Source organism: Leucopleurus acutus, assembly GCF_964270905.1.
Source record: "Leucopleurus acutus genome assembly, chromosome: 11".
Classification (NCBI taxonomy): Eukaryota; Metazoa; Chordata; class Mammalia; order Artiodactyla; family Delphinidae; genus Leucopleurus; species Leucopleurus acutus.
This window is the reverse complement of record NC_139152.1, coordinates 29,948,886-29,976,002: the sequence shown is the minus strand read 5'-3', so window position 1 is coordinate 29,976,002 and position 27,117 is coordinate 29,948,886. Positions and strand designations below refer to the sequence as shown.

Here is a 27,117-nt window from a genome sequence, read left to right as displayed (position 1 = left end):
AAGAAGCAAATTTAGGAGCAGGCCAAAATCTACAAGCTAGCCCCACTGGATGCAAGACATGAAGAAAGTTCAGTGAAGGAACTCTGAAGAGAATAGGCTCTGCAATAAATTTTTCTTACAATCAGTGTAAAATATTAGGCAAAATTAAGTACAGTGGCCTTTAAGGTCCCTTCCAGCTCTAATTTCTTTTGATTTCTAACTTATTACTCTGGTTAAGTAAAGTCCCTTCAGAGGTACGGAACAGTTCCTACACCTGAATGGGATGCAAAGAAAAATCTGATTTCTCTTCACCAGGGGATGAGTTGAACTGTCCTTGCAGAAGAGATAACACATGGTGTGAACCCCAGATCCTAGAAAAGGGCCAGGCTCACGATAAGTATTCAGCTTTTTGAAAACAAATGAACAATCATTTCCTCTCCTAGATCTTAACACCCTTTCTCTGCTGGCTACTTTCTTTCAGCTTATAAACATCCTCAATATACCCACTTAAAAAGCCCTCAGACCTATGATTCTTTGGATCTTCTTGTGGGTAACCTAAGTATCTCCAATGCCTTCAAATACCTGTCCTCCCAAAAAGCCCAGGTCTGTACCTTGGGCCCAGACCCATCTACCAGGCCCCTCTAAAGCACTGAAGATGAAGTAAGATCCTCTCCCCACCCCCAATCCCTTCCTACTGTGCTCTGTATCTCACAAAAAGATGCAGCTGTAAACTGTCACCCACACTTGCTGCCCTTCCTTTTCTAACTGGTCACCAGGCCCCACCCATTCTCTCTCGGATCTGCAAAATCCAGTTCAAGCTTTTATAACTTAAGTGGGACCCTTAGATTACAACTCATCCTGCACCCAATCAAGTACCTTCCACATGGAGGTCTGAGTGAGTCTCTAAGCCAGAAGTCCATCTCACTGTTCTTTAGGGTTTCCCACGGCCTTCAGGGTAAACATCTAAATTTCTGACAGGACAAACAAGGCCCCTTTCTGTTGGGCCCCACTAGGTTTCCAGTATCAACTCTCATTTCTTTCCTAAACCCTGAGTTCCAGTCCTGTATCTTAGTTTTGCCATATTTTCTTATATTTCTCCAACTATGACACACACTGCTCCCTCCTGCCACCCCAGGAGCTTCTACATATCCTTAGAAAGGATGGCACCTCCTCCAAAAAGCCTACCCTGAACTTTCCCTTCCAAGATTCTGTGCTCTGCAAAGGGGAAAGGTAGTGGGGAGGGATACATTAGGAGTTTGGGATTAACATATACACACGACTCTATATAAAATAAATAATCAACAAGGACCTACTGCATAGCACAAGGAACTCTACTCCATATCCTGTAACAACCTGTATGGGAAAAGAATCTGAAAAAGAATGGATATATGTATAACGGAATCACTTTGCTGTACACCTGAAACTAACACAATATTGTAAATCAACTATGCTCCAATATAAAATAAAAATTAAATTAAAAAAAACAAGATTCTGTGCTCTGTAGCACCAGAACCCACTTCTTCCAGAGCACAGACTACTGTGCTTATGTTTACTTGCCACCCAGTAGAAGGGGAGATTACCTAGGGCAGAAGCATCCTCTCCAGCAGCCCTTGGTTCTGACCACTCATTCAAGTGCCAGGATACTTTACACACATAACCTGCGTAATTAATTCTAAGAACCCACAGAAAGGGTGGTTTTTAATGTCATTTTATAAGTGTGGGGATTGTAGTGCAAAAGAAACCTTCCCAGGCCACAGAGAGCATAAACTCTGGAATTCAAACCCTAAGCTGCCTTCACACCAGTGCTCTTTCCACTATATGATAGGACTATTGAAAAAAATTTTTTTTTTTCCTGAGCCTTGTTTTAATGAAAAGGAAATGAAGCTGGTATATATCAATTTCCTAATCGCTTTGGCGTGTACCAGGCAAAGTCATTCAACAGACCAGGTAATATCTGTGGAACAATGAACGATGCTCCAAACTGTGCTAAGTGTTCTACATTGTAGAGTCTACAAGCATTAACAGAGTGTGACCTTGTAACCGCCACAGAGAGTGAGTCCTGTTAAGCCCATGCTACAGTTGAGAACACTGAGACCTAGAAGCCTTAAGGCACTCGGCCGGGGTCACCGAGCCGGCAGGAGTCGTAGGCCGCACGCCCCGTCTAGTGCACGCACACCCGGGCACTGGTTCTAGTGCCCACCCTCCACCTTGTACCATCTAAAACTCCGCTTCGCAGCGCCGACACGAGAGCCCCTGGAAGCGGAAAGTACAAACCCATCTCACCAAGCCATGGCTCGAAGAAGCTCTGGATACAGATCGGGGGCAGAGGGTGCTCAGGGGCAGCGCCCCGTCCACCCCGCGCAGGCGGTGGCCATTGAAGTCCAGCAAGCCCTCCCGCAGGGAGGCGCCCACGGCGGGCAGAGGCACCAAATCCTGCAATGCACACAGGTCCTCACAGCGCCAGAAGAAAGTCGGCCGCGCTGTCACGGCGCACCTTTGCTCAGTGATGATGAGCCGAGCGAGGCCTCGGGGATGCTGGCTGCACACACGATGCCCACACATGCCTGGAAGCCCCGGCTGGCCTCCCAGCCCCTCGGGCGGCCATCACAGTCCAGGGAGTGGTAATCAGGATCAAAGTGGTAAAGGTCCTGCATTCTTCTTTTTGCATTATTTCAAAACCGGCATCGCTGGCGTCAGGCAGTCCGGTAACTGGGTCCCGCGGACCGGTAATTGGGTTCATTTGCCTCTGCCTTATCTGCCTGCCATCTGCTCCCTGAAATGCAAACAGCTACACAGGGTGACTTGCTACAAGACAGTGCAGGGAGCTTAAGCACCAGATGCAGGATGTAATTTACATTGACAGCTAGGGAGTGATAGGAACAGGATGTAATTTAGCTTTGTGAAACATACATCTAGTTACAGACACTACAGATTAGTAACAGTTTAAATAAAACTAGGATCTATTAACTCTTTCAGGCCAGTTTATGTGTCTTCTCTAGCCTGTTCACTGTCCCCTTTACTTTCCTTATTTTCAGGAGAGGAAAAACTTCATTTCTATTTTTGCTGCAACACTATTATGCTTAGTGAAATAAGTCAAACAGAGAAAGACAAATACGGTATGTTATCACTTGCATGTGGAAAGTAAAAAATAAACAATAAATGTAACAGAAAGGAAATGAACGCACAGATGTAGACATCAAAGCAGTGGTTACCAGTGGGTAGAGGGAAGGCGGGAGGGGCAAGATAGGGGGAGGGGAGGGGATGAGGAGGCACAAACTACTATGCATAAAATAAATAAGCTATAAGGATAGCCAATGTTTTATAATAACTTTAAATGGAGTATAATCTATTAAAAAATTGAATCACTGGGTTCTAATATATTGTTATTACAATATAATACTGTAAATCAACTATACTTCAATTTTAAAAATGATCACCACAGTACATCTAGTTAACATCCATTACCATACATGGTAGAAATCTGTTTTTCTTATGATGAGGACTTTTAAGATCTACTCTCTTAGCAAACTTTAAATATGCAATACGGTATTATTAACTATAGTCACATCCCCAGGACTTATTTATCACTGGCAGTTTGTACATATTGACCACCTTTACCCATTTCACCCACCCTCCACGCCCTGCCTCTATGAGCTTTTTAAAAAATTCCATATAAAGTGAGATCATACAGGATTTTTCTTTCTCTGTCTGACATATTTTACCTAGCATAACACCCTGACGGTCCATTCATGTTGTCATAAATGGCAGGATTTGCTTCTTTCTCATGGCTGAATTATATATATATATATATATATATATAAATAATTTGGCATATATATATGCCAAATGTCCTTTATCCATTTATCCATCGATGAACACAGGGTTTTCCAAGTGTTGGCTACTGTAAATAATGCTGCAATGAATATGGGGGTTTCATTTTGATTTCATTTTGAATAGTTTCTGTTTCCTTCATAAAAATACCAACTAGTGGAATTGCTGGATCGTATGATAGTTCTATTTTTAAATTTTTGAGGACCTCCATACTGTTTTCCATACTGGATGCAACAATTTACATTCCTACCAACAGAGTCCAAGGCTTCCCTTTCCTCCACACCCTTGCCAACACTTGTTAGTTCCTGTCTGTTTTTTTTTTTTAACATCTTTATTGGAATATAATTGCTTTACAATGGTGTGTTAGTTTCTACTTTATAACAAAGTGACTCAGTTATACATATACATATGTTCCCATATCTCTTCCCTCTTGAATCTCCCACCCTCCCACCCTCCCTATCCCACCCCTCTAGGTGGTCACAAAGCACCGAGCTGATCTCCCTGTGCTATGCGGCTGCACGAATTTGCGTGTCATCCTTGCGCAGGGGCCACGCTAATCTTCTCTGTATCGTTCCAATTTTAGTGTATGTGCTGCCGAAGCGAGCACGTTCCCGTCTTTTTGATATTAGCCATTCCAACATGAATGAGGTGACATCTCTTTGTGGTTTGATTTCTCTGCTGATTAGTGATTTTAGGTGCCTTTTTAACTATCTCTGTATCTTCTTTGTAAAAATGTCTATTCAGATCCTCTGCCCATTTTTTTGCTGGATATTTTTTCTATTTTTTTGTATGAATTCTTCATATAATTTGAATACTAACCCCTTATAGGATATATGATTGGTAAAAATTTTCTCCCATTTGGTAGGCTGCGTTTTCATTTTGTTGTTGGTTTCCTTTGTTGTGCTTTTTAGTTGGATGTAGCCCCACTTGTTTACTTTTGCTTTTGTTGCCTTTACTTGGATCAACGTCTTTGCATAAGTTCTGGAAACAACTCTTTCATAGTTTCCATGGATCGTTTTTAGGGGAGAGGGTGAGTTGAGATGAACTACTAGTGAAAGGAGGGTCAATGGGTCGAACTATAGCTTCTGTTACTGTAGGTGGCCTCAAGGCCACAACTGATAGTCATTGTCTCCCTCCTGTGGTATCCATTCTCAATCCCCCTCATCCTTGGATAATATCTCTGCTAAAATGGATGGCTTACTTCGTGGGGTGACCCTCACGCTCGTCCCAGATGAGCTCTGGTCATCATTTCTTTCTCAAACCATGGCTGCTGTACTTGATCATTTACTGTGTACTTGACCATTTATTGTCAAAATTGGGAAAGGCAGTAACAAGAAATGCCCCACAGACTTGTTTTTAATCAATCATTTTCCAATTAAAATTTTTTTTCCCCCAGACATTTTTATCATCCCAAAAGGAAACTCTGGACCCATTGAGAAGATACTACTTCGCTCTCTCTACCAGGCCCTGGAGACCACCAATCTGCTTTCTTTCTCTTATGGATTTACTTATTCTGGATATTTCAGATAAATGGAATCATACAGTGTATGACCTTTGTGTCTGGCATCTTCAACTTAGCATGATGTTCGTGAGAGTCACCCACACTGTAATATATATTAGTATTGCATTCCTTAAAAAAATGTTTTTGGCCGTGTAACTGATATTTAATGGCTCCATTCCTTTTTATGACTGAATTACTATTCCACTGTATGTATATACCACAATTTGTTTATTCATTCATCCAATGATGGGCATTTGGGTTATTTCCATGATTTTTCTATTGTGAATAGTGCTGCTATAAACATGTGTACGTAGATTTGAATGTTTGTTTTCAATGATTTAGGAGTGGAATTGCTGAGTCATATGGTAATTCTATGTTTATCCCCAAAAACACACCCCAAAAAACTTCCTGAAAGTCTGTCCTTGTCTCAGAAGCAGCTTTTCAGGAAACATGACGGGCAACACTATGGACAGGGTTCCATGAGAGCGCATTTGTGATGCCTGGGGGTCTGGAGTTGGAAAGGGCTTCCCTTAGGAAGTGGCAGCTAAACTGAGGGCAAATTCAATGATTTTTCCTTCCTTCCTTCCTTCTTCCCTTCCTTTCTTCCCTCCTTCTTTCCTTCAGAGGGATGACATAGATGTTTTACACAGTATATCCTTTTAAAACTTTTGCAATTGAACACTGAACTTATTCATAACACGAATGAATATGTTAAGCAAGGTATTAGGGCTCAAATTATTAATATCATAGAACCATTACAGTGACAACCTGGATTGGAAACAATTTATTAGGAAAAAATATGGAAGCTTTTTTAATAAAAATTTTGATAAATAAAAAAGTTGACAAATCAGTGTATAGAGAGAATATTGGTTATTTGGGAAATTGTATCATAAAATGGATGGGCTCCACAAATTCTTCGATGTACTTGAAGAAAAGAGTGCTAAGTCAGTTTGGGCTGCTGTCACAAAGTACCATAAACGGGGCGGGGTGGGGGCTTGTAAACAACAAAAATGTATTTCTCAGTCCTGGAGGCTGGAAGTCTGAGATCTAGGTGCCAGGATCATCGCCTTCTGGTGAGGACTCTCTTCCGGGTTGCAGACTGTCCACTTCTCATTGTGTCCTCACAGGGCAGAGAGCAGAGAGAAAAAGCCAGCTCTCTCATGCCTCTCACAAGGATAAGAATCTCATCATGAGGGCTCCATCCCGATGAGCTCATCAAATCCCAAAAGATCCACCTTCTAATACCATCACATTGGAGGTAGGGTGTCAACATGTGAATGCTGGGGGGACCCAAATATTCAGTTTATAACAAGTATTAATGGGGAAATGAGAGCTTCTCTTAAGGATGTTAAGGGCTGTTACAAAGCTCAACGGTACATGCGTTTCCAGAGAGAACTACAATATAGAATAAGTTCTATAAGGCGTTCACAGAATAGATTCATCTTTCTTCCCGAAAACAGTCCTTGGTAACCAGGGACCCATTCCTGGAAATTCACTCTTGCTCAAGGAAATCCATCCTCTCATTTAAAAAAAAAAATCTTACGAAGCTACATGAATGACACAAAGGACTTTTCCCAGCTCTAAGATTCTGTGTGTAAAACCTGTTAGTCTAAATTTATTTCCAAAAGATAGACCCTCCACGGGGTCTGCTCCTGCAGGGAAAGTGGGACCCCCGCTTGTGTCCTGGCCCCCAGGTGTGGCTTCCTCAAGTTTGGGGTGAAGCCCCCAGCCCCCTTGGGCTCTGCAGCGGGGCGGTGGGCTCAGGGGAAGGAGCATGGTCTCTGGGGGTTTCTCAGCAGGAGATGCTGGGCGGGGCTGCCACACAGGAACCCAGCGGCCCTGGGTGGGGCGCAGACTCCCCAGGCCTGGGTGTCCCTGCTGCGCACGGCTGCTGAGAACAGGGTCCGCGATAAAGCTCTGCCTGGCAAACGGGGACTGTGGGCGGCTCCATCCTCCCCTTCCGTCGGCACAGCCCCATCACAGCCCTCCCTTCCAACAGGCAAAGCCTGTGACCTGCGGCCGGACAGCTCCACACCCTCATGCCCCAGTGCTCGCCCCACGCCGGGAACAGGCACAAGCCCTGGGCCGGCCTCTCTGGACGGCTCGAGCGGGATGGCTTCTTCGGCATGCCCGTCACCCACCCCGAGCCCAGGGATCGACAGGGAGGTCTGAAGGCCGTTCGGTCCCGGGCAGGGCGGAGGCACGGGCTTCGCGGCTGGGCTGGCCCTCCTCACCGCCTCCTGCCTCTGCGCCCCGGCCGGCCCGGGGTGGGCTTCCCGTGGCCCCGTCTCCTTCCCACCCCCGTCGCGCCTCTTGCCCCCCCCCTGCCCCCGGCCGCGGGCTCCACCCAGAGCAGCACCGAGTCGTGAGGGTGCAGGAGGGCACCCGCCTCGGGGCTTCCCCGACACCTACCCCCTGAGGAGGGTCCGACCGGAACCGCACACGAAGCGGCCCTGGCGGGAGGGAGACCAGGGGGTCGGGGGTCGGTGGGGAGCTTGACTCGCAGTTACTTCTGAGGGAAAGCTGAGCCCCCAGGGCTGGGGGCTGACCAGCCTCAGCACTCCCACGAGGGGGTGGTCAGGAAGGAGGGACCCTGTCCCTGGGGCCCAGGGCGCTCCCGCAGAGTCGCCAAGTGTGTCGGGTGCCCTGGACAGCTGAGGCACATTTTGCCCAAAGGTAAGTTCCAGTGCATCGCAGAGAGCAGACGAAATATACACATGGTGTTGCTAAGGGTTGAAACGAACCAATAATTCCTCTCTTTTCTCAGGATGTTCCGTTTGGCTGTTAATGAAATGTATTTCCAAGGAACGCAGGCATGTGGTTAAAAAGGCCAGCAGTGCCTGGGGGGGTCACAGCGAGACCCTCCCATCTCGCCCCCCTGGGCCATCCTGTGCTCTGGGAGCAGAGCTCTCAGCCAGAAGTGAAACACAGTAGCTTCCACATCCGGAAGTCTAAGATTTTCTGAAGCCCTTTAAAGGCCCCCTTCTCTGAGTGGTGCTTGACCTGCTGGTGTTTGGGGCGGGAGGGTGAGCTGGGTGGAGGGTCTGGGTGCCATCCCGAGGGAAGGGCTTTGGAGGCCTGTGTGAGCCTGAGACCAGGGACCCAGTGCCCATGGCCGAGGGGAGGCTAGCGCTGACTCCAGCCATGCCGAGCCAGACGTCGCCCTCCTTCCCGACAACCCAGCAAAGCCTGTCGCTCACATTCCTGGCTGTGCTGCTTACACTTGCCCTCTGAGAAGGCCAGCCTGGCAGAGCTCTGTTCTTGCCCTCTGGGCTGCTGGGAACTGAGTACCTAGCCTGGGTGCTGGAGGGGAGGAGCCATAGATGGTGGAGGCCCAGTCCCCGCCCAGGGTGCTGCCCCTCTGCTGAGCTGAAACTTCTAAGCAACGTCTTAATAAAACCAAAAGGGACGTGATATTGTTCTACCACCTGTGCCCGACCAATGTTAGCCCTTTGTCATATGGGGCAGTGCTGTCTAATGGTAAAGCTTCCACTATCAGATCCCCAATCCCTTCTCCTACCCCCTCCCATGGGGGTTCAGTGGGTACATCTGTATTTCATAGAACCTGAAACTCTGATTTTACAAAAGAGCTGGAGGTCTGGGGAAAGAACTGGTCTGATCTCAGTTAAGAATGCAACTTTATACCTGGACGATACTAGAGCACTTTAGCACCTCCTGTGTTTGAAAATGAGATCTTCACAAAGACCTCATGGGCAGGAGACAGGCAGGAGAGGGGACAGACTGAAGCTCTGTGACTGACTGATCAAGTAGCAGAGGTCCAGCTGACTTCCAGGCCTACCGCTGATTTACTATCACCAGAGCCACGTAACACACCTTCCACATAGAGAACCAGCAGAAAAATGAGTTTGAAGAGCATTTTAGCTAAATCCAAGGTCATTTTGATCATTAGTGAAAGTCATTCTCTTCCTACACACTGCCCACACCCTGAGCCCCCTTCCTAGAACCAAATGGGTTCTGAGATTAAAGTGCAAGTGACAAACCTGGGGGTGACCAGACTTTACTTTATCATCTCTTTCTTCTTCTTCCACGTGTGTTCCTGGTCTTACTCTTCCCGGTTCTTCTGCAGGGAGTGGTCCAGCAACCCTGTCAAGTAAAATCACACACCCTAAGGATGACTTTCACAGACTCCTCCCGTGGAGGCAGTTTTCAAAAGGTCTTCCTTCCTACCTACACCCACCCCCCCCCAAAAAAAATCAATCTTCATCTCAGGAGCCCTAAAAGGCACATCTTACCTCGAGATTTAATATTTAATACAACCTTTAGATCTAGTTCTGATAACTGCCAGTTGCCCCCAATTCACTCTTTGCAAGAGAATTCTACCTGAATCACAAGGTTAATAACCTGACTGCAAGCCCAGCATCCTTAAGCTATCTATGGTCACCCTGGCAACTCACTATAAAGTTCTTCTTTTTAAAAGATTTCAGAAAAGTAATTTCAGGCATCAAGATTACATATTGCACAGAACAAAAAGCTTTATTATTCTTACCGTTCTCTGGATGTAACTCTACGTCTCTTTTCCTCCTATGTGGAGAGAAGGGAAAAAGAGAAAAACAGTATTTCAAAAGAAGATCAAAACCAAAAGCAAAGGGCTTCCCTGGTGGCGCAGTGGTTGAGAGTCCACATGCCGATGCAGAGGACACGGGTTCGTGCCCCGGTCTGGGAAGATCCCACATCCTGCAGAGTGGCTAGACCCGTGAGCCATGGCTGCTGAGCCTGCACGTCCGGAGCCTGTACTCCGCAACGGGAGAGGCCACCATAGCGAGAGGCCTGTGTACCACAAAAAAAAAAAAAAAAAAAAAAAAAAGCGTGAGTCAAAGTATTAAATAAATACATTTGATGTGGTTAAAAACAGGGGTTGGGGGTTAATCTCGGTTTGGGGGAGATCTGGGCAACCTTCAGTCTGGTGTTGATGTCCCACCACCCTCAAAACAAAGAGAGGCCCAGGAGCTGGCCCGGCACACGTCTGCACACTACAGGTCATCTAGTGATGCTACGTAAAGTCAAAGATCCACCTCATGTCAGGGATTTGTTAACACTAGAAAAAAACCAAAGGAGTAATTTGGGATTCACATCAGGAAGTGATGATGACAACCTAGACTGGACACCAGCTCTTCTCTGATGAATACCTTAGTACACTACTTCCCTAAGTTCACAACACTTGCCATCTCCAGGATATCTGTATTTATGTATTTAAGAGGGATAAAAATATTGTTGTGATGAAACCGATCTATGTCTTGTCTGAGGTGGAGGTTACAAGAATGCATGCGTGCATACGCGTGACCACACATGCACAGTGAATAAAGTCTGTAGATTATGCTGATGTCCATTTTATGGTTTTGCTATTACGGTTATGTGCGACGTCACCATTGGAGAAAGTTGGGTAAACTACACAGGACCCCTCTGTACTATATTATATGAAATTAATCTGTATGTGTATATATAAAATTCTGCCTCCAGACTGCCTTTAGACTTGAGCTACAACATCAACTCTTCCCTGGGTCTGCCTCTCTTGGCCTGTCCTGCATATTTCAGACTGGCCAGCCTGAAGTCGTGTGACTCAGCTGCTTAAATTAATCTCATATACACAGACATCACTGGGTCTGTTTCTCTGGAGAACCCTACGATAGATTTTATACTAATATACTACTGTAATATATACATACATATAATCTGAAACAATACAGAAGAAACTGATACATGCTTGCCTCTCGCAGGAAGAACAGGACGGAGAGGGGGGAGCACGACCCTTACGTACCAAACAGCCTTTTGTGCTGCTGCCAGCCCGGCCGCCTCAGGTCCAAGCAGATATAATGGTGTGTGGCCCAGGCAGTGGCTACACAGCTAAGGATTTTAAGGCACAATGCAGCGAGATGCCAGGGCCACAGTCACACATGTGGAACATTCTAAAGCCAAGAGCGGTCACAGGATTCTGCGCATGGGCCCCTGAGGGCACTCTGGAGGCCGTCGCAGACCCTCAGGTCCCACGTGAGGAGACAGCCCGCTAGAACACAGCAGGCGGCCCTCCTCCCAGATCTCGCCTGGGTCAGCCTCCCCGGCACCCGGCCTCCTCTGCACAGCACTGGGCAGGCTCACAGAGGGAAGAGCGGCCCAAACCCAAAGGTCACACCAAACCCCACGGGAGAAGAGTAAACCAAGGTGATGAGGGGAGAGGGGAGGGGTCCCTCGGGAAGCTGGCCACTCAGAATTTCCAGCCTCTTCCACAGGAAGCCATCTCACGAAGCACCAAGACCTGTCCTGGGTCACACTCAGAGGACTTGACCCCTGACCCCACAGCCCCGCTTCCCAAGCCTCCTCGATGCTGACGATGCTGACGCAGATCAGCATGGAGGAATGGGGGACTGCACGGCTGGGGGGCTGTTGGGAACTCAGGACTGGCCCACCCCGAGGCCCTGCGCCAGCAGGCGCCACACTCACTGGATGGTCTCATTGATTTCGTGAGCGGCATCGTGGGGTTTAAACGTCCTGAAAGACAACGGGACAGGTTTCAGAGCCGTCCCTCCCCGCTCAGGTGACGGGGGCGACCAGGGGAGGCGGGTGCTGCAGCCCCCGGGACTCCCCGACATGCGGGACCTACCAGAGAGCTCCACCTACAGCGCTGGGGCCCTGTCCTGCCACGTGGGACACGCTGGCTCCGGGAGCGCCTGTTCCTGCAGCGCCCTGCCGCCCAGCGGGCTGCGGGGAAGGGACCGGGACGGACTTGAAGCCTCCGACCCTCCTGCCCCAGGACCTCCCCCGGGCGCTCCTGCAGCCTGGAAGCCACAGGTCTGCCTCTGAGTCCCTGAACTGCTGCAGGCCTCGGTCTCCATCTGTAAAATGGGGAAACACCACTTGTGCAACCACCATGAGCGGGCGAGCAGCGTTCCTCCCTCCCGCCCACGGCGGCACTCTCCGGGCCTCACTGCACCCGCGGGCTGGCCTCGCCGCTTTCCCCGAGGAGCACGTCGGGGGTTGCTCTGGCCTTTCGCCGGGGTCTTGGCGGCCAGCTAACCCAAGACCCCGCAGAAACCAAGTGAGGACAACGCATCGTGTGGACAGTCTGTAACTCTAGACTGCACCTCCGCCCCGCCGGTGAAGGTTCCTATCGCGGTGAGGAGGGGCCTCGAAGAGGATGCACAGCGAGAGGAGGGCCCCCGAAGAGCACGGGCTGAAGCTGGAGGTGAGATGGTCAGGCCCAGAGCTGCCAGCCCTGCCCCAGGACAGCAACTGCCCCTCTCAGACCAGGCCACCATTTCCACGCTTCACAGTGGAGGACGGCAACGCAGGCAGAGCCCCTACGGGCCAGGGCACGATGCCCGGAAGGTCCCAGGACAGGGGCCCCCACGGCGCAGCGGTCCTAACAGGTCAAACAACTCCAGAAACACCCTTTGTGTCCTAAGCCTCATCTTTGCAACAGCAGCCCTACTGAGCTATAATTCACACAGAATGGGCCCCCGCTTCAAGTATACACTTCAGTGGGTTTTAATACATTCAGAGCTGGGCAACCATCCCCTCTATCTAGTTCCAGAACATCCCATCACCCCATTAGCAGACGCGCCCCAATCCCCTCCCCAGCCCCTGACAACACTAGTCCATTCTCTGTTTCTGTGGATTTGCCCGTTCTGGACGTTTGTAAATAGAATTACGGTATGTGACCTTTTGCCCAGAATCTTATTTTTTAAGGAAAAGGAAAAAAACAATCTTCTATCATTCTTAATAATATCCTCCAACTTACCAAGGACGGAGCAGTAAATATCCATTGAACTCATATTACTTAGACAAGGCCGGGGCGGGAGATGGAGCATGTGCCGTCCGTTCGGTCCAGCACAGGACAGCCCTGCAGACCAGTGGTTCCCGACACGGGGGAACCGACCCGCAGCTTCAGCACCACTGCTGACCCAGAAACCCTGGGGAAGAACCACTGATGGGAACAATCGGCCCCAAGGCCTCCTGGCAAATGGCAGAAAACAGTGAGGACAGCTGGGTTTGGAAAACAGTCTGGCAGCTCCTCAAAGGTTAAACAGTTAGCAAATGACCCAGCAATTCCTCTCCTGGGTGTCTGCCCAAGAGAAATGAGAATATTCATCCACACAAAACCCTGAACGTTGGGCTTCCCTGGTGGGGCAGTGGCTATGAATCCGTCTACCAATGCAGGGGACACAGGTTCGAGCCCTGGTCCAGGAAGATCCCACATGCCGCGGAGCAATGAAGCCCGTGCGCCACAACTACAGAGCCCGCGTGCTGCAACTACTGAAGCCCGCGTGCCTAGAGCCTGTGCTCCGCAACAAGAGAAGCCACTGCAACGAGAAGCCCGCACACTGCAACAAAGACTAGAGCCCACTCACCACAACTAGAGAAAGCCCGCGCATAGCAACGAAGACCCAAGGCAGCCAGAAAAAAAAAACACACCCAAAACCCGAACATTAGTGTTCACAGAGGCGTGACTCACAACCGCCAAAAGGTGGAAACCACCTAAATGTCCATCAACAGATGAACGGATAAACAAATGTGTCCCTCCACAAACAGAAATATTATCCATCCACGAAAAAGAGTGAAGCACTGACACTCGCTACAACGTGGATGGACCCTGAGAACACAATGCTCAGTGAGAGAAGCCAGACGGAGGACACACAGTGTGTGTGATTCCACTGATGGGAAACGTCCAGAACAGGCAAGTGCACAGAGACAGAGAGTGGGTTCCTGGTTGTCAGAGGCTGGGGAGGGGGACAGGAGGGATGCTAATGGGGATGGGGTTTCCTCTCGGGGTGATGGAACGTTCTAAAATTGGTAGTAGTGACGACTACACTCAATGAATACACTACAAAGCAGGGAATGGCACGCTTTAGGTGGATGAGGTGAAGAGTGTGGGAATTACACCTCAAAACAGCTATCAACAACAGCAACAGGGACTTCCCTGGTGGTCCAGTGGTTAGGACTCTGTGCTTTCACTGCCGAGGGTCCAGGTTCAATCCCTGGTTGGGGAACTAAGATCCCATGAGCTGCACGGCGTGGCGAAAAACAAACAAAAAACCACAACACAATCTATAGGAGGAAATGTGAGGCAGTGTTAAAAGCACCTCCACCTCAGTAGGAAAATACCGAGCATCTAAGACACTCATGTGGCCGACGGACTCTGTTCCTGGTCCACAACATTCAGTGATTCCAGACAGACAGCCCTGGCAGCCCTGAATTCCCTGGGCTCCTGTACCCACTGAAAGCAGAGAAGACGCCACACTTCCCGCAGGGTCTGCTCAGAGACAAAAGCACACAGCACAGTGTACAAGGCACTGAGGTAGCCACAGGATGAGGAGGAGGGTCTAGAACTTTCCACCAATGCTCTCCCGCATCACACTCCTCCTGAGGGGAGCCGGCCCCCGTGCACTGAGGAGCCTCAGCAGCCCTGCGGGGCCCACGTGCAGAGGAGCCACGGGTGGGGCCTCCTGGAAGCCAGGCATCCCGCCCGGTCCAGCCTTCGGATGGGGCAGCCACGGCTGAAGCCCCTACTGCAGCCTCCTGAGGGACCCTCGGCCAGAATCCCCTGGCCTGCCTGCTCTGAATCCTGGCCCTCAGAAACCAAGGGAGGTCATCAGTGTGCGTTGTCTCAAGCTGCTAAATTCATGTCTGCGTTTAGGCCGATACCTTACACCCTGTGAGCACGGCCAGTAAGAACAAGTCTTAGAGCCACGGGAGGACGTGACAGTACCCAGAAGAGTCTCATTCCGGTCACCACTGTGGAGTTACAAAACAGCGTGCGCGCTCTGAAAGGACCCTGTGAGCATGCGCATGTGCCTGAGCGTGCGCCGCGTGGCAGTCCCGTGCCAGCTCGGACTGCGCTCCCTCCCTCGGCCCCCTCAGGAGGCTGGACGTGCCCCAGAAACGCTCCTCCTGCAGGGGCGGCAGGGACCCTCATGGCACGTGGGCCGCAGCCCTGGCCGAGCCACCGCATCTCAGGCCGCATCACACAGACCTGGGAAGACAGGGGCCTGGAATGTGGTCTCATCCGTGATGAGATGAACTCAAGCTTTCCCAAGCTTTAAAACCAGACCAAAAGGAAGGAAACAGTTTACGATGTGCCTCCTACAGTCTCAGGATGCTGCTTTAGGAACTGGCCAGCTTCCAGCGACCATCCTGAGTCGTATGATTTAAGATGCCCTGATCACCATCAATGATTCAGAAGCTCTCACAGCTTCTCGGTTGTGGCCTCTTCTTCTGCTTCACAGGCCTTCAGAACAGAGCGACACCAGAAGCCGACCCAGAAACGTCCGACTGAGAACAGCCCTGAGGAAGCCCGTGCTTAGGAGCACCCACACCTCCTCCTCTGGGGGAGCCCTGGAACTCCGGAGTTTGAGGCCAGCCCTGGTCTCGCTGCACAGGATGCCCGGCCTCCCAGTCCCAGCCACAGCCCCGGCCCGCTGCTGGCTGCTTGCTGAGTCACTGACTAACCCAGGCTCTTCTCACTGACAGCCTCAGAGCCTCCGCAGGAAGCCACGCAGAGGCTTAGCGGAATGCTGCTCATCACAGAGCCAGCGGCCTCAGTCCGGGGTCCTGGGAAAACAGCTGCAATAAGCACAACCATTCCCACCTGAAAAAGCACGCTGTGCACAAGCCGGGGGCTGTCATCAGGCCTGAGCCGCCACCAAGCCCGTCCCGTCTGCTCCCCGCCCCTGCCCAGCTCAGGTGAGGGCGGGAGCCGCCCACGGGGCTGGGGAGCCTGGCTGTCCCACTCAGCAGGCCCCTGCCTCGTCCTTGACTGTGAGGACAGGTGTGGGAACAGGAACTCCACCCGGACTCCCGCAGGTCTGGCTCTGCCCCTGCTCGTCCCCGCAGGCCCTGCGCCCGGTGTGAGGAGCCTGGACAGGAGGCCTCCTGGGTGCTCGCTGCCAGGGCACAGCCCACCCCTGAGCACGCAGGCTGGTTCATGGTGACAGGGGCACGACATCTGGAGACATCGTCCCTGGAGGACCCGGCGAGAGGCAGGGGGCAGAGACTAGGGAGGAGACAAGACGTGGACTCCGTCCTCCTCTTCCCACTTGCAGCAGGAAGACGCCGGGACCCAGGGGGCCTCCGAGGCAGGGGCATCACACCAGGACGAGCATCAGAATCCCTGGTCAGAATGCAGTTCTGGGGCCCACCCGCAAAGTTTCAGAATCAGCAGGTCTGGACCCCAGGAACCCGCATTCCTAACCAGTTCCGGCTGGTGGGGAGGCTGCTGGCCCAGGGCCCCGCTCAGAGAACCACCGGCCTGAAGCAAGCAGGGACTCTTGCTCTATCACCATCTGCTGAGGGCACGAGTGTCCAGCAGGTGCTGAGGGGTAGCACCCTGGGACTCTGCCCGTGGTCCCCACTCCCCAGCAGGCTGCAGGGGGCACTGCCTGTGGGCTGGGGGTCGCTGCCTTCTTCCCCGAGGCTCTGCACACCTCCGGAGCCCTGGGGTGGGGGCCAAGGCAAGTGGGACAGAGCGGCCAGGGTGGGATGCACGCACTACTTCCCAAAGTGGAGAAGCACAGCGGGAGGAGTCAAAGGCAGGGGAGATGGAACACGGTGGGTGGTCCGCCGGCTGTCTCTCTGCCTCTCCCAGTGGCCAGGCTTTGAGAGCAGAGATCTGGCTGGAGGAGTGGAAAATCCACAGAAGTCTCTCCGTCTGGGAGGCAAGCCAAGTGGGTGAGCAGAGGGCCCCGAGGCCCAGCAAAGGCGCTCAGCCTCACCTCTCAGCCTGCGGCCCCGCTGGGGAGCAGCCACTCGCCAGGGAGAGGGAGCATGGGGTGAAGGGGGAGGGGGAAGGTCAGCACCTGCGGTGGGCCTGAGTACTCAAGAAGTGAACAGGTTTTCACTTGAAAATGAGTGCATTTCACACAGGGGTGGGGGTGGCAGAGAGACTGGCTGTGGAGCATCACACGGGTCTCGTCCACAGTCAGCCCCGGATGTCCGCAGGCCCCCAGCAAGGGGGTGTTGCCTGGTCCCAGGACCGTACCTGAGGACAAGGCAGGCCAAGGATGGGAACCACCTGGTGAAGCGATGCAAAGGAGAGAACCAGGAAGGAGGCTCTCCTCCCACCGCGCACCCGGCCCGCTCCCCACAGGGCCAGGCTGACAAACCAGGCTGGTCTCGGGACTGAGCCGCGTCGCAAAACCCTGCCCGCGAGACCGGCACTGCAATAACAGTCAACATGGGAAAACAGGAAGGGGCTGCTGGGACCCCATGAGGCCAAAGTCCAGCTGGAGGAGGAAGAGAGAAGAGGGAGCGGGCCCGTGGCTCCCGGGCCACAGACACGGTGCAGGACACGGTGGACCCGCAGCCCTGACCAGGGTGTGTGGGACCCACTGTGCACACAGGGGCCCCGATGACCAGGGTCCAAGGAAGGAGCCGCCACGAGGGAGAGGGGTCTAGAGCCTCACTGTGCCCACAGCGGCCCCTGGCCACCTGGACGAGGGGCAATGGTGCACGCTGGTGCCACTCCAGTGAGCACAAGATGCACGCGGATTTCTAAGGCAGGGTGCGCGCGCACACACAAAGTAAAACTGCCCTTCAGTAATTCTTTAAATGGCACGTTGAAAACGTCGTGTCTGGGCTATACTCGGTTACGTATAATGCTATGAAAACGTACCTCGCCTCCTCCTTCTGACTCGTCACCTGGCTCCCACGAGGGCATGCGTGTGGCTCGTGTGCCCCCTCACCTACCGCTCCACCTGCGGGAGCGTTTCCAGACCTGACCCTGAGCCTGAGCTCCACGCCTGGGTCCGCAGCTCACGGAAGCCAGTCTGCACAGAGCCAGGACCGGCTGGGACGTCCTGCTGTCCGGGCAGCCGTCCTTCTGCAGGACGGGCGTGGATGTGTCCATAGGAGGACGGGGCACCACGGGGGCTCCAGGGGTGACAAGACCATTTCAGTTGCTTCAATCCAAACTAGCCCACCTGTAACAGGCCGCCCAGCCACCCAAGGAGCCGCTGCAAGTGCTGAGTGCCTGACGCCGGGCGTGTGCGTGGAGGGGCCGTCGTGGAGTGACCCCGGTGGGATGGGGGAACGCGACGACCAAAAGTTCACCACCAGAACTTTTCTCGCCCTCACCAAAGAAAATGCTTTACTGCCACAGAGCAGTCCGGCCTGAGGCCGAGGCCGTGACTGCAAGGGAGGGAAAGCCCAGGGATGGAGGAAGCCCTTCCGAGGGGGCACAGCTGGAGAGGGACTCGCCCGCGCTACCCGAGCGACAAGCGGCAGCACGGCCTCCACCCAGCGGTCTCAAAGGCCAAGGCGAGCCGCGCCCCCAGCCTTCCAACTGTCTCCCACTCCAGCAAGGGATCCTGTTAGCACCGTATCAGTGCCACTGGCGTCACCTCACCCCAGGACCAAGCCAAACGAACGCCTCTCCAGGGGCCTCGAGACCCCACGACCTGGGCCACGCACACGGGAGCATCACTCAGCTATGCAAAGGGGTGAAGCCCTGACACTCACAACAATGTGGACAGACCCTGAGAACACGATGCTCAGTGAGAGAAGCCAGACACAGAAGGACACACAGTGTGTGATTCCATTGATGGGAAACGTCCAGAACAGGCAGATCCACAAACACAGAGTGTCAGGGGCTAGAGCAGGGGACTGCCGGCCCTTTGCGCTGATGGAATGTTCTGGAATTAGAGGTGAAGGCTGCACAGCTCTGTGAATATAGTAAAAGCCATTAAATTGTACACTTCATATGTGTGAGTTCTGTGGTGTGAGAATGCTATCTCGACAAAGCTGTTATTTAAAAAGACACAAAACCCACAAGACCCAGCGCGGCTCCTCCTCCCCTTCTCCCGCCCCTTCACCTGGTGTCTGTCCCAGACCAGGTGTGGGCCCAGTGTGTCCTGCGGCCCCAGCACCTGCTGAGTGGGAGCCTCACTCAGCCTGCAGGGTGAGCACAGAGCAGACGCCAGGGAGCCACCTGCACACCAGGGGAAACGTGAGCCACCACCACCACAGGACGTGCAAATCCTTCCCTAGATCTCCCTGCCCCAAGCCCCATGACTCCCGCCATCCCAGTGGGCACCACCCCGTGGTGGTCCCTTCCCCCCTCCCCCCCCACCCCCCCCCGCCCCGGGCACACAGCCTGCAGAGACCCCTTCCCCACCCAGGAAAAGACGCGTCAGGTTTTTAAAGGACCAGCGTTCTCAGAGGTAACCTCTCTCACACACTGGCTGCCCGTGCACCTGTTGTGAGTCTGATGCGCTTTCCCGACATCGGCCGCGCACCCCATGACTAACTAAGGGGATTCAAACGGAAGCCCCTCAGAGATGAGGAGGCATCGTCATCCAAGGTCAATACTCAGTGAAGCACACAGCCTCCGAACTCCCAACTGCAGCTCACGGGAACCTGTGACTCAGCAGCCCTGCCAGGCGCCCTGGACAGGAAGAGGGCCCGGTCTGAAACAGGGGTGCCGAGGAACAGAGCCCCGGGCTAGGCACCGCGACAGTGGCCGTGGGTGGGGAGAGAGAGTCTGGGAAGGAACAAGAAAGGCGGGCGGTGAGGGAGGTAGTACAGAGCCATGCATGAGCTGCGGATGACCGTGGACAGGCACCCGGCATGTCCTCTGTTAAAACCCTTGGGACTGCTCGACGCCACGGGCACGGCAGGAGACCCGGCTGGTGGGAACGGCAGGGACAGCTTGAGGGGACAGAGAAGATGCCTCCAGGCAGCACCCTGAGTGGGAGGAAGGAAACAGGACTGTCATCCCACAGCCAGGGAGAGAAGGCACACGTACTGGGGAAGAGTGCCAGGACCACGAGAGGAGGACATGGCAGAAAGAAAGAGGGAGGAGAGGGGCTTCCTGGGAGACGTGCGCCGGGCCCGGGACCCAGGGATGCGCAGACACAGCCAGTCCCACCCTACAGCTCCCCGAATCCAAAAAGGACACCAAACACTCTGTATCTTGACTGTATCAATGCCAATGAAATCATTACATCAGTGCGTAGCTTTGTAAGATGCCACCATCAGGAGAAACTGAGTAAAGAGAACGTGGGATGTGTCAGACCTATTTCTGACGGCTGTGCAAGAATCTACGATAATCTCAAAATAAGAAGTTTAATTTAATTAAGGAAAAAAGGACACAGCTCCTAGAAGAAGGCTGGGGGCGGGTCCCCTGCAGCTCCCAGCAGCCTCCTGCCTAGTGAATATCCAAAGGGCCGGCTGGCTGCCTCTGTCTCCTCCCACCAGGAACAGAGCATACAGGCGGCATTTGGATGTTAGGGACCAAAGTATGAAAGCTAACAGCCACATGCATACGGAATACCAGGCTTTTCCCGGTGATCCCTTCCTCTTTAAAGAGGCTACTTCACCCACGGAAAGTCCTCAAAGGGTTAACCTGCCTTCCATCTGAGCTCAGATTAGGCAGGACTCACACCAGCAGAGGTCAGATCAGAAAATGTTTTCTGAGTCAGGGGGAGGGATGGCTCACTCAGCCGCCCACTTCAGCTACTACCCACTGTGGAGTGAAGGGCGTGACTGCTCAGCGGGTATTCATCAGAGACTCGTGGGCTCTCAGGAGGAAGCCAGAAGCAGGCGGGGACACTCACGCTGGGGCCACTCCACGCCCACAGCCTCAGTGAGTCACGGAGGGGAAGGACCACTGCACGCCCTCGCTGGCTCCTGCCCTGCCATCAGGCAGCCAAAGATACCACCTGCTTCCTCCTGAGCTGAGACCCGGTTTTCCCACCAAAAGGACCATCCTGCTTTAGAGATGCCACCGTGAGCTATAAGTAGATATCTGGGAACTCTCAGTCACAGAAGGAACAAAACTCATCCTGCACCCCGCCCTCCTTTTTGTCAATTGCGCAAAAGCCCATCTTGGAGGCTGGACATTTCCGCGTACAGGCGGTTGTGGCTGTTTGCACTTCCTCTTGCGGGTGCCCCCTCCTCAGAGAAGCCACGCATACCTCCCCCAGGGCAAATCTGGCAGCCCCACTCTCTGGGACCTCAGCTGATCCCATATACGGGGCACTACACCTCAGCTGAACTTCTGTGTTTATAGATCACCTACCGTCCTTAGTTCATAAGTTTTGAGAATAAGAATACTGTCACCCACAGAATGGGAGAAAATATTTGCAAACGAATCAACGGACAAAGGATTAATCTCCAAAATATATAAATACATCACGCAACTCAATACAAAAGAAACAAACAACCCAATCCAAAATGGGCAGAAGACCTAAATAACCATTTCTCTAAAGAAGACATACAGATGGCCAAGAAGCACGTGAAAATCTGCTCAACGTCATCAATTATTAGAGAAATGCAAATCAAAACTACAATGAGTTATCACCTCACACCAGTTAGAAGGGGCATCATCAGAAAATCTACAAACAACAAATGCTGGTGAGGGCGTGGAGAAAAGGAACCCTCTTGCACTGCTGGTGGGAATGTAAACTGATACAGCCACTATGGAGAACAGTATGGAGGTTCTTTAAAAAACCAAAAATAGAATTACCATATGATCCAGCAATCCCACTACTGGGCATATACCCAGAGAAAACCATAATTCAAAAAGACACATGCACCCCAATGTTCACTGCAGCACTATTTACAATAGCCAGGTCATGGAAGCAACCTAAATGCCCATCGACAGACGAATAGAAAAAGAAGTGGTGGTACATATACACAATGGAATATTACTCAGCCATAAAAAGGAACGAAATTGAGTCATTTGTTGAGACGTGGATGCATCTAGAGACTGTCATACAGAGTGAAGTAAGTCAGAAAGAGAAAAACAAATATCATACGTTAACGCATGTATGTGGAACTTAGAAAAATGGTACAGATGAACCAGTTTGCAGGGCAGAAGTTGAGACACAGATGTAGAGAACAAACGTATGGACACCAAGTGGGGAAAGCCACGGGGGTGGGGTGGGGTGGGGATGGTGGTGTGCTGAACTGGGCGAGTCGGATTGACATGTATACACTGATGTGTATAAAACTGATCACTAATAAGAATGTGCTGTATAAAAAAATAAATTAAATTAAATTCAAAAATCAAAAAAAAAATACTGTCTAGTGTCCTCCGCGCCCCCTGGAACACTCACTCTAAATATCCAGGAGGTGCTTGCAGAATGAATGAATCAATGAACAAACAAGCTCACTCATTTCAAACGTGCGGTCACACGAGTAATCTGACCTTCTAAGAAGTTAAGCTTCTGGAAGGAGCCCATTTTCTTAACGTATTCAGCATCGAGTCATCACAAAATATGAACTCTTAAAAGGAATGCCCCCTCACTTCCCATGAGAAAGCAAAATTCCTCAGCAGGGAAATGGGAGGGTAGCAGACATTACCCGCAAAGCTTTGGGAAGGCTGCGGCTCGCTGAGCACTTCACTAGGGCCCCTGACCGCCTGCCTGGTAGTAGGACAGACACACCAGGAACGGCTGCTGACCGGCAGAAAGAGCGCCCGGCCAGGCAGGCAGCACACCCCGCACCCTGCCCAGCGAGGTCCGGCCAGCAAGGGAAAGACGCTCTCTCCACTTCAGCACCGCCCACCACTAGAAAGCCAGGTCCTGCCAGGGCCTGGACACACAAAGCCTTCCTTACAAGGGTTACAAATCTGTGGTCTTGCTCTGCCTCGAATAAAAGACAGAGACGGGGACAACGTGACCATCTCCAGATGAACTTTCAACTTCGTTTCAAGTGCCTGGGTGCTGGGTCACAGTGCATTTCTAAACTCTTCCAATACTCAAAAATACCAATTTCTAAGATGCAGAAGGGTTGTTAAACATACACTTAGCACAGATTCCAGTCCCACTCCTGAGCATTTTCTCAAGTGAGGTAAAAACCCAAGTTCACATGGAAACCTGCCCTGGGATGTTTACAGCAGCTTTATTCCTGATCCCCTCAAAACTGGAAACATCCCACAAGTCCTGCCACCCGCAGGCGAATGGACAAACGGAACATGGAATACAACACAGCCAGAAAAAGGAGTGGCTTCTCATACCCGCAACAACAGGGATGACGGACTTCCCTGGTGGTCCAGTGGCTAAGACTTTGCGCTCCCAATGCAGGGGGCCCGGGGTCCATCCCTGCTCAGGGAACTAGATCCCGCGCGCTGCAACGAAAACATACTGCACGCGCCAATGAAGATCCCATGTGCCGCAACTAAGACCCGGCACAGCCAAGTAAATAACTAACTGAATCAATGTTTAAAACAACAACAACAAAAAACAAACGCGGGATGAATCTCGCATAGGTTTTGCTGAGCTAAAGCAGCCAGAATCAAAAAGCTACATGCTGTTGTTCCGTTTATCTGGCTTTCTGGAACAGCCAAAACCTTAGGGACAGACAGGAGATTAGCGGCCAAGAAACTAGAGGCGCGCTGGCGCCAAAGGGCAGCCAATGGCATGACAGGATTGCTCTGCCGCCTGACGGCGATCATCTGTCAAAACTCCTACAGCTGTGCACTACAAGTGAACTATGCTTCACGGCTACTAAGGATAAACAAATGATTACATTTTGAAAAATGCGCCGGCCAGCCAACCCGTCCGTGCATGACAAGTGCAGTAAGAGGGGCGGGGAGGCGAGGCAAGTGCATCAGCTGGACTTCTGAAGGTTCTCCCCACTTTCAGTGTCCCTCCCCTGGGATGTCTCCCCGCCCTGCCCACTGCTCAGGCCGCCCACCAGGGCCACCCGGAGTTACCCAACCGGAAAAGCCAGAGCCCAGGCTCAGCCGCGCCTCCGGGCACAGGAAGGGCAAAAAATAGAAAGCGCCAGTGCGCGGTGGCGGGCTGGAAACCCTCGGACCTCAGATAACTGCGGAGAACCGGGGCCCGGGAGTCAACATCGGCTCCCAGGCGGTCCCAGCGTCCCGACCCCGACCCCGGCCGCGACACACTTTCCACACACTGACAACACACGGAGCCCGCGCGAGGGCCGGGTCGCCTGGAGGCCGGTCCCCCGCAAGCCGAGCGCACGAAAGGGCGCCCCAAAGGCGCCGGCCCAAGGCGCCCGCTGCGCTTTCCCTCCGGAAGGTGGGCTGCGGGGCCCAAGCGTAAACCCTGAGACAAGGAACACGCGCACCACGCCGCCACGGGGGACGAGAGGCCGAGCGCCCACCTAGCCGGACACCCTGCATTTCTACAATCACCGGACGCCTGTGTAAATTTCCGTCTGGCCTGTCATTTTCCAAAGGCCACTCAAGATCAGGGGACAGAACGCCTCCTCTCCAAGTGTCCTGCCAGCCCACCCACTCAAGATCAGAGGAATAAAATGCCTAACTAAAACAAAACAAAATAGAAACAAAAAAAAACTGGAGTGAGGGAGGAAAGGGTGCCCTGAAAAATAAAAAAAAAAAAACAACTAAGCACGTTGACAGCGCTAAGAATAAACTACCAGGAAAAAGAGACCTACATGTCAGATCATGTCAGAAGGGCAAGCCCGCCGGCAGTCCGGCAGTCCAGGCCCGGGGGCACCGGGGTCCCCAGCCCTGCAGAGCCAACCGCAGACCGGCTCAGGCGCTCCTCGGAAGCGCGGGGTCCCCGCGGCCGCGTCTGTGCCCCCCGGCCGGCGCCGGCTCCCCTCTGCCCACCCTGCGCGCGGGGGCTGGAAACTACCGCGGAAGAAACACAGCGGGGCGGGAAGGGGGGCTCCAAAGAGGGTCTGGCGACTCGAGTCGCTCCGTTTCTCGGTGGGCTCAACGTGCGCCGTGGGGGAAGAGGGGCGGGGGTCCGGGAGGAGGGGACGGGCGGCACTTACGTAGACCGGCAGCGGCCACGGGTAGACAGCGGGCTCGGTCCCCAAGAGCGACTCCAGCCTCAGCTCCAGCTTCTCCCTCATGTCTTCGCGCGCGGTCCCCACACCGCGCTAGTCTGGCGGTTGGGGGAGGGGCGCGGCGCCGCCGGCGGGGGCGGGGCACACGGGCTGGCGGGAGGCTGAAGGGAGGGGCCTGGCCTGGGCCTCAGCTGCCGCCTCCGCGCTCCCGTCCGGCCCCAGGCTCCCTCTTTGTGCTCACAGGCCCGGGGCCCCCAGCGCTGCTGCAAACTCGGGCCGGCGTGAGGCGAGCACAATGAGCCGGGGGCCGGACTGAAACACTCCCGGCGCGCGCGGCCCGCCTCGTGGACTCGCACGCTCTCACGCACGCACGCACGTCCGCACGTCATCGGCTGCCCCTGGCCACACCCACCGGCCCGAAGTGGGGACCCGGGAAAACCTCTCAGGGCAAGCAGTGGCGGGTTCGACTCCCGATCTCGACGTGTGACACAACTCCCCCCCCCGCCCCCCAATAATAAGACTATAATTCCTATTAAATATGACAGGTGGAATCCCGGCTTCTGTTCCCAAAAATGCCGTGTATTTAGCCTATGCTAGGCACCAGACCGCGGACGCTCAGTACTGGCAAAAAAGGAAATGCCCTGCCCTCATAGCACTGCCATTTTAATTGGAATAGTAGTGACAATGGTCAAGGGAGAAAATAAAGTGTCATCATCGCCACGGGGATGGTTAATCTCATGTGCGCACTGTGTGGGGCCCCGGCAACCACAAACATTATTCCAGATGTGGCCAGGAAGGTATTTTTCAGAAGAGATTAACACTGAAATGGGTCCACTTTGCGTAAAGGAGATTGTCAATGCCGCGGCGTGGGTGGGCCTCGTCCATCAGTTGAAGGACTGGAGAGAAAAATGAGGTGCCCTAGAAAGAGGGAAGTGTTCCTCCAATGGACTTGGGACATCAGCTCTTCCCTGTGTCTCCAGCCCAGAGTCCTGCCCTGACTTGCCTGCCTCACGGTCACATGAGTCAACTCCTTAAAACGAAACTATATATGTAAAAATATTGAATATATACAAGCCTATTAATTTGTATATGTGTGTATACACATATATATGTATACACATGTTTATATGTGCATGCGTTTGTAGTATATGTGTAAGTACTATATACAGTGTACATACAAGCCTATATATTTGTGTGTATGTATTGTATACATGTATGTATGTGTATATATATATAGTATACATATTATAAAGGTGAACATGCCGTATATATACACACCCATATATTGATATATGGGTGTGTATATGTACAGTATATGTACAGCGTATGTATGTATGTATACAGTGTATATTTATGTATCGGTGTGTATATATGCTGTATACCTGTATGTGTATATGTTGTATAGGTATTATATGTATGTATGTATATGCTATATATATATATATACACACTTGCGTATGTATTTATATGTGTATGTACATGCACATATTTACAAATAGGTGTGTATGTGTGTGTATACATTGTATATATGTATCATATATGTTATGTGTATGTATATATACGACGAATTTATATATGCAGTACATATATATTTTTATTCTACATGCTTTTATATGTAGGTGTATATGTGTGTCTATATGTATGTACGTGTATGTATTGCATAATTATGTGTATGTATGTATACTGTATATATACACACCTAAATATCTTTGTATGTGTGTATATATGTATGATATAGACGTACCTAGGTGTGTATGTTGCATATGTTATACGTATGTGTACATACTGTATATATACAAACTGTGCATTTCATGTGTGTATGTATAGTGTACATGTATGTCTGTTGTATATATTATGTGTATATGTGTGTATACATACTGTATATATACAAACTATGCATTATATATATGTGTGTATACATGTATTTGCATATTGTATATACTATATGTGTATATGTCTGTATGCGTACTGTATATATACACAGCTGTATATTTTTGTATGCGTGTACATATGTACGTGTGTGTGTATATACACACATCCCCTATGGATTCTGTTTGTCTGGAGAACCC

General features: G+C 51.9%; 1 long non-coding RNA gene across 3 annotated transcripts in view; it reads right to left on the bottom strand.

The window, feature by feature from the left end:
* The window catches only part of LOC309969027, a 37,625-nt gene extending 12,312 nt beyond the window's left edge, over positions 1-25,313 (bottom strand). For 2 of the 3 annotated variants that reach the window (XR_014326601.1, XR_014326603.1), the window contains exons 1-3: positions 25,034-25,313; positions 9,819-9,850; positions 9,313-9,415 (exon numbers count right to left, since the gene is read on the bottom strand). This is a non-coding gene — a long non-coding RNA (uncharacterized lncRNA). Of the gene's footprint in view, positions 1-9,312; positions 9,416-9,818; positions 9,854-25,033 lie in introns of all 3 variants that reach the window. The other variant, XR_014326602.1, reaches the window with a different exon arrangement.
* Positions 25,314-27,117: the final 1,804 nt, after the last annotated feature.